Source organism: Salvia splendens, chromosome 18 (genome assembly GCF_004379255.2).
Source record: "Salvia splendens isolate huo1 chromosome 18, SspV2, whole genome shotgun sequence".
Classification (NCBI taxonomy): domain Eukaryota; kingdom Viridiplantae; phylum Streptophyta; class Magnoliopsida; order Lamiales; family Lamiaceae; genus Salvia; species Salvia splendens.
The window spans coordinates 14,779,598-14,787,340 of record NC_056049.1 but is presented as its reverse complement, the minus strand read 5'-3'; the positions used below and the strand labels follow the sequence as shown (position 1 = coordinate 14,787,340).

Here is a 7,743-nt window from a genome sequence, read left to right as displayed (position 1 = left end):
GCCTTAATAAAGAATGGAACATGGGAGAAGTGTACTCTACCAAAGGGAAAGAAGTCAGTAGGATGACGATGGGTCTTCACAATCAAAAGACGAGCAGATGGTTCAATCGAGAGGTATAAAGCACGACTGGTGGCTAAGGGATACACTCAGGTCTATGGAGTGGATTATGCAGAGACGTTCTCTCCGGTAGCCAAGCTAAATACAGTTAGAACACTGTTGTCTATAGCTGCATCCAGAGATTGGCCTTTACATCAGCTGGATGTCACTAACGCCTTTTTACATGGAGAGTTGGAAGAAAACTACATGGAAGCCCCTCCAGGTTTTCTTGGAGAATTCGGAGACGGACAGGTGTGCAGATTGAGGAAAACCTTGTATGGACAAAAACAGTCTCCCTGGATATGGTTTGGGAGATTCTGCCAGGCAATGTTCAAGCATGAGTATGAACAAAGCCACTCTGACCACACATTGTTCATTAAGAAGAAGGACGGCAAGGTGACATGTCTGATCATCTATGTGGACGACATGATTATCACAGGAGACGATGAAGAGGAAATCAAGAATCTGAAGAAGAATCTATCTAAGGAGTTCGAGATGAAAGAGTTGGGGGCACTGAAATATTTCCTTGGAATCGAAGTCTTGAGATCGAAGAAGGGAATCTTCCTGAGATAGAAGAAGTACGTACTGGATTTACTAGCAGAGACTGGTTTATTAGATTGCAAGCCCTCAGATATTCCTATAGTACCCAACCATGGATTGGAGATAGAAGAAGGAGTAAAGCTAGCAGACCGGGAGAAGTATCAACGATTGGTGGGAAAGTTGATCTATCTCTCACATACTCGACCAGATATTACCTAAGCAGTTGGTATAGTAAGTCAGTTTATGCACAAACCACAAGAAGACCATATGGAGGCTGCCTTGAAGATTGTAAGATATCTGAAGGGGACTGTAGGATATGGAGTACTCCTAGAAAAATGAGGAGATCTGGAGGTTCATGGATACACTGACGCTGATTGGGCAAGCAATCCAATTGACAGGAAATCTACGGGAGGATACTTCACGTTCGTAGGGGGACACCTGGTCACTTGGAGAAGCAAGAAACAAAAGGTCGTTGCCTTATCTAGTGCGGAAGCAGAGTTCCGAGGAATCAAGAGTGGTTTAACGGAGATTATGTGGTTGCGGAGGTTACTTACGGAGATAGGATTTCCTCCAACACAGAAGAGTCAGTTATTCTGCGACAACAAGGCGGCGATCAGTATTTCAGAAAATCCAGTGCAACATGACAGGACTAAGCATGTGGAAGTAGATCGACATTTCATTAAGGAGAACCTAGAAAAAGGAGTCATAGAATTTCCATTTGTGAGGTCAGAGGATCAGCTGGCAGACATCTTAACCAAAGCTGTGAATTCTAAAGTGTTCAAAGAAGTTCTTGGCAAGTTGAGCATCGGAGATGCCGCGGCTCAACTTGAGGGGGAGTGTCAAGCCCTAGAAGACACAATTCAAGGAAAGAATCAAGGAAAGAAATAAATCTATTTTAGGAGAATACCAATTAGTGATTATACCTAGAATAGATTGATATGTTTCCAAATATACTTGTATTTCTCTCCTATAAAAAGAGATCATTGTATACAATGTAAAACACACAGAAATACAGAAATAAGAGAATCATAAACTTTGTTCTCTGCAATCCACCATGCCTAGCCCTTTATCCCTTATCCCTCTCGGTTACCATCTTCAAGATCATGCATATATTTCTAGCCATATTATTTGGAATTTTTGGCCCTCCTATCCATTGGAAATAATACTTTCTTTCTTGGATTTAATTGATTGCTTTGGGATATTTATCCAAATTAAATCCAAACCAAATTATCCCTATGCTATTCTACATAATTTTTGCCTATATGCCTTTCAATTACTTGTGGGATTAATTTATTTGTTACCTATTTTGTGGGAGTCTTTTCCTACAAGAAATTACCAATTTAAATCCTATTCCTATTTAATTGAGGATTTAATTTTTTTTAAATACTCCCCTAGTACACGTCCCTTTTCCCTATTTTTACTCCACAATTTTTTTTATTTTTGTTTATTTAAGTGGGGAATTAATCCTAGAATATAAAAAGGGAGAAACCCAAACCCTAGCCCCATTATTTCAACGCCTTTTTCTCTCCCTCTTCTCCCTCCCACACGCCTTTTTCCCTCTTCCCCACCAATCCTTCACAAATTCTTCAATCTTGCTTCGTTTTGGAGTTGGAAACTCAATAATCGTTGAAGAATCGAGCCATTCGTTGCCTCTACCGATTGTTTTTCAAGAGAAAGGTATACTTTAATTCATCTTTCTCCTTCTTACCATTGAATCCTTGTTCTTGATTCCCTCATGTATATAGTGAGCGTAGAAGATCTAAGAATTAATCGGGTAGGATTGATGGTTACATGAGAAAATATATGTGTAAGCGTTTATTGATGTGTATGAATGAACTTGTGGATGATTGTTGGTGAATGATATGTGAACATATGAGAACATGGTTGTGAGATCTTTTTGAAGCATGATTATGTGTTGGAAGCATGAATAAATGAGTTTATATGAATGATAGATAAACCCTAATTCTAATTTATGAAGCATGAAAACTGTGGTGTTCGAATAGTAGATTCCAACGTATGTTTGATCGACCAAACAATCTTATTTTGGCAAGAATTTTTAACTGAGTAAAATTTGAGATGTCTTCTGTGTTGTGTATAAATTGTAGCCTCTTTTGACGAAAGATGAATTTTTAATGAATTTTTGAAATTAACTGCGCAGTTCTGTCAGAATTTGTATTCTCGTCCAGTGAGTTTCATTTTTTATTTTACCGACCTAAAGAAGTGATTTTGATGTGAAATTTTAACTGGATGATCTTTGATGTGTCTACCGTGTTGTGGTAAAATTTCAGCCACATCGGAGGTCGGATGGATTTTTAATGAATTTTACAAAACGACTGCGCAGTTCTGCCAGATTTCTGTCATGTTATAATAATACCTGTTGTCAAGTTTGAATGAATTACATGATGCATGTGTGATTAAGGAATGTATCTTATGGCGTGGTTATGTGTGACACATTGAGAAATATTATGGCATGTTTTCCTTATGTTGATGAATGTTTGGGATGGGTAATTTAAGAGAACGATGAAAGGAACGATAGGGCATGCATGTTAAATTGTATTGATGGAAGGCTGATTGTGTTGTGGTGTTGACAAGGGTTGTTGTGCGTACGTGAGCATAAGGAACGAGGGTTGCTTTTGACTTGCGTATTGTGTTGTCTAAGCAAGCGAGGTGGGCTTTCTTTTACTAAACTCTTTTACGTTTCAAAAATACGATTGTGGAGCTATTAGGGTGGTTTAAAGTGTTATGTCATCCCATGGTTATTTTGATGTTGAGATTGTTGCCTGATGCCTAGTTCATTTGAGCTTGCTCCGTTAGGCTATAGGGCTATGTTGAGATTGTGCTTGATGCCTAATTCGTTTGAGCTTGCTCCGTTAGGCTATAGAGCTATGTTGAGATTGTGCTTGATGCCTAGTTTGTGAGTTCACTCCATTAGGCTATAGGGCTATGATAAACGAATTCGGGTCTGAGTAGGGCCGCAAACCCTATCAGGCTGTGTACACAGGTGGGATCGGGAGCCGTCCTTGCAAGTCGGCCGGTCTCGTGGGCGAATAGTGTGGCCTCACTTTCGTCGCACTATGGTAAGAGGATGTGAATGATTGATTGATTGATGAGAAAGTGGGGAGATTGTTTTGTCTGGCTAGACTATGAAAATGTTTTTGTGTTCAAGATGATATTTCTTAACTACATGTAAAACTCGAGTTCACTGGTATGGATGACATAACTGTTATAAAATGTTTTCGGCATGAGCCCATTGAGTACAACAAGTAATCAGCCCTGCATTTCTTTTTAAAATTTTGCAGGTTGAGCGGGATGTTGCGATGGATGTTGAGTGAGCTTTAGGAATTCCCGGATGCGTCATGTCTTCATACATGGGCGTCATCCTATGACTCTCCTTTGATACTTGTTTTTCCGCTGCCGTGTTTCGAATCGTTCTTGTTAAAGTCTTTCGTTTTCCCCCACACGACATTATGACATTATTTACCTTGAGACATTAATCCGTTGTTTAACTATTCGATAGACCAAAATATTTCTTTTTGAAGTTAATTGGGTTTTCATATTCAATCTCGTCCTTTATTGTTGTCTTTCATTGCGTCCCCCTTATCTTCCCCGCTCCTTAGTCCCTCCCCTCGTCACGTTTTCCCCATCTTCACTATCCTTAGTAAGGGCGGTCGTGACAATTTACTTTTATGTTCTTCAGCTCCTGCAAAATAATTCAAGATTGAAATGTGTTACTCGAGCTATGTAAAATCATCATCTTATGTCCTTATTTCATAGGAAGAAAGCATTGAGTTTTGCTGACATTATATTATTTCTATGCATAGGAATAGAAAGTGAAGTTATGTCTCCTTACGTCCTTATTTCATACGTCCTTATTTCATCATGAATGCAACATTTGAAGGCTCTGTTTAGAGAAACCTGGAAGATGAATTTAATTGCTGTGATGATGTAGGTGGCTCTTAGAAGAGGTTCAAAAAGTCAACAAGGAAGATTAGTTATGGACTCAATTTAGGTGTTTCTATGCCTTGGATTCCTACATTTTGAGGTTTTACAGACTGTACTATACTTAGTTTATCTTGATGAAGATTGCTGTTTTGTTAGCACAACATGATATGACCAATTTTTGGGACCACCCCACTTAGCTAAATGAATCGGTGTCCTGTGGACTGCAATCCATTTATTTATGATTATGCAGTTTTTAAGTTAAGTTTATTACCTCAATAATTATGTATTTAGTGGCACCAGTTTTGTATTTATTTCAGCTACTAACTGTAGTTATTTAATTTTTATTTATTCTCCCGTAAAGATTTTCAAACAATGAAACAAGTATTTATTATGATAAAAACTACTATTAAATTTTAATTTTAAATCACTCACTATATGTACTTAACTATCTTTACTTTTTTCGTCTCAAAAGAAAGCATCTAAATCAATTAGAAAATGGGTGGAATCCAGATTTAAGTAATTATTCTCTATCTAAAATTTAAGTGTTTTTTATTTCTTTATGTCCAATTAGTTCTCATAGTTTAAAGTCTATATAAAATGGATAATCTCTGATAGACAGGTATATAATCACCACACTAAGTAAAATCATGTATATTTTAAGATTGAATTTTTTAGGTTACTCAATTGTTGGATTAACTGAAATACCTTCTTGGTTTATATTCAGTTTTAAAAGTTAAATATGAGATAACAGTACATGTACGACTCGTTTGATTGCCCAGATAGGGTCAGATAAGCCCTCTTATCTAGGGCGTGCATAGTCTTTGATTGCCCTGATAGGCTTACCCAAATACCCGGTATACAACCACCAACCCGGTTGTAATTAAGATACCACCCACGTTTCTGTGTATATGGCTGTCTAGGTTTTCACCTCCGATACGGTTGTATGCCTTGGATCCCGATTGTGAAAATTTGAATGAGAGTTGTGTGATTGCCAAAAAGACCCTTTATTTCTAAATCAATTTGGGGCTAAATCTGCTTCAGCTCAAATGAGGAACTTGTAAGCCGACAATTTTATTTCGATTGGTCACCTGCGCCTTCATTCGCCTTCAGTTTTCAGATGTAAGCACTTTATTTCGAATAATTCTTCGATGAATTGCATAATTTTACTCTCAATTGTTTGTTTGGGTTGATGGTATTTAATAGATTGAATTGTCGCAGCGGCTTCATATCTGGGCAATATAAATTTGGGCATATGCGATCGGCGTCGGTTTTCAATGGGTAACGCAGAGGATTCCCGAAAGGTATGAAATTTTTTACTGGGACCAAATGTCAATCGATTTGAATGTTTAAATTTAACATAAGCATTGCACAATTGCATTTAGCGATTTAAGTTGCTGTGTCTTGGGTTCGTTTGGAATATTTTGTGTTTATTCTCCAATTTATGTTAGGCTGAACTTTGAGCGCTACATAATTTATTCTCCCCTTTACATTGTACTAGTTTTCGCTGCATCAATCTTGGGGCTTTCTTTGAAGTCATTGTATTGTTTTCTTTATATTCATTTTCAATTTACTTGGCCTGTAATACTAGTGGTGAACAACACCTTCGTTGTTGGTTTCTAGTTGAAGTCCCTTTTTGTGTTTTATCATTTGAACAAGATTTTGTTTCCCTCCCAATCATTCAGTTGTGCAATTGTTTGCATGTCCACAGACTGACCTGGCCACCGTGCTGATTGTGATAGAAGAGATTATAAGGAACCACCAAATTAACATGCTTCGCATGTCTTTGATGATCACATTAATTTTCCCACAAAATCGCAAGCGTAAACGGTGGGATCGGGTAGGTCAGTCTGTGGTTCTAGATTCTATCCCGGATCATGTGCGTCATCTAGATAGACTTGTGCGTGTGACAGATAGAGCTTGTGTGGATAATTTAAGAATGGATAGGAATACTTTTGGGCGTCTTTGCCGTATTCTCCGTGACCGGGTAGGCCTAATAGACCAGAAATAAGTGACTGTTGAAGAACAAGTGGCTATGTTCCTGTGTGTGCTAGCTCATCACAAAAAATCCCACATAGTTGGTCACAATTTCATGCGATCATCTCAAACCGTCTCCAAATATATACACATTGTACTCCGCGGAGTTCTCACGCTGCACAACCTTTTTTTGGTGAAGCCCTTCCCAATAGATGAGGCTTGCACTGATCGTAGATGGAAATGGTTCAAGGTACATTAACATTGAAATGCTTACATAAATCTTGGATATCCGGATGGTGAATGTGGTTTGTATTGTGCTTGCAGGGTTGCTTAGGTGCTTTAGATGGTACTTACATCAATGTTCGTGTCCCAATTGGTGACGTTCCCCGGTACCGTAATCGAAGAGGTCACATCACCACCAATACACTAGCCGTGTGTGACCCCCAGCTCAGATTCACTTACCTCCTTCCTGGCTGGGAAGGCTCGACAGCCGATTCAAGGATTTTAAGGGATGCTATCAGCAGACCCTTAGGTCTGAAAGTACCCAAAGGTGTTGTTTACACACTTTTATAATAAATTCATCATAGTTCCAACTTGTTACACCCCTTTACTTACTGCATCTACATGTGTTGCATTTTCAGGATGCTACTATCTCTGTGATAGTGCATACCCAAATGCTGAAGGTTTCTTGAAACCGTACAAAGGTGTCCGCTACCATCTTAAGGAATGGGGGGTCAGAAAGCAAGCACCCCAAACACCGGAAGAGCTCTTCAACCTTAGACACTCCAAGGCGAGGAATGTCATCGAAAGATCATTCGCAGTGCTGAAGATGCGATGGGGAATCCTCAGGTCAGCAAGCTTTTATCTGATAGATGTTCAAACTGGGCTCATAATCGCATGCTTTCTTCTACACAATTATATACGAAGCCAAATGGTAGTTGATCCCGTCGAGGCTGAGCTGGTTAATGAGGCTGATATTGATGATGAAACTGCCAACGATCCTTTGTTATGTGGTGATAATATCAGTAGCGTGGAACCATCGGCATTATGGACCCAAAAAAGGGATGATCTTGCAAGGGAAATGTGGGGCGCCAGAAATAATGGCCAAGTTTGAGTGCCTATGTTAAGCTTTGTGATATTTATTAATATGGACACATTAATCTTTTCAGTGTTGGTTCTGTTGTGTTAATT

The 7,743-nt window shown here is 38.8% G+C and overlaps 1 long non-coding RNA gene across 1 annotated transcript; it reads left to right on the top strand.

The window, feature by feature from the left end:
* The first annotated feature begins 5,561 nt into the window (after positions 1-5,561).
* LOC121777086 lies at positions 5,562-7,135 on the top strand. The gene is made up of 3 exons (XR_006045361.1): positions 5,562-5,697; positions 5,797-5,879; positions 6,877-7,135. It is a non-coding gene; the product is annotated as an uncharacterized LOC121777086 (long non-coding RNA).
* The last annotated feature ends 608 nt before the right edge of the window (positions 7,136-7,743 follow it).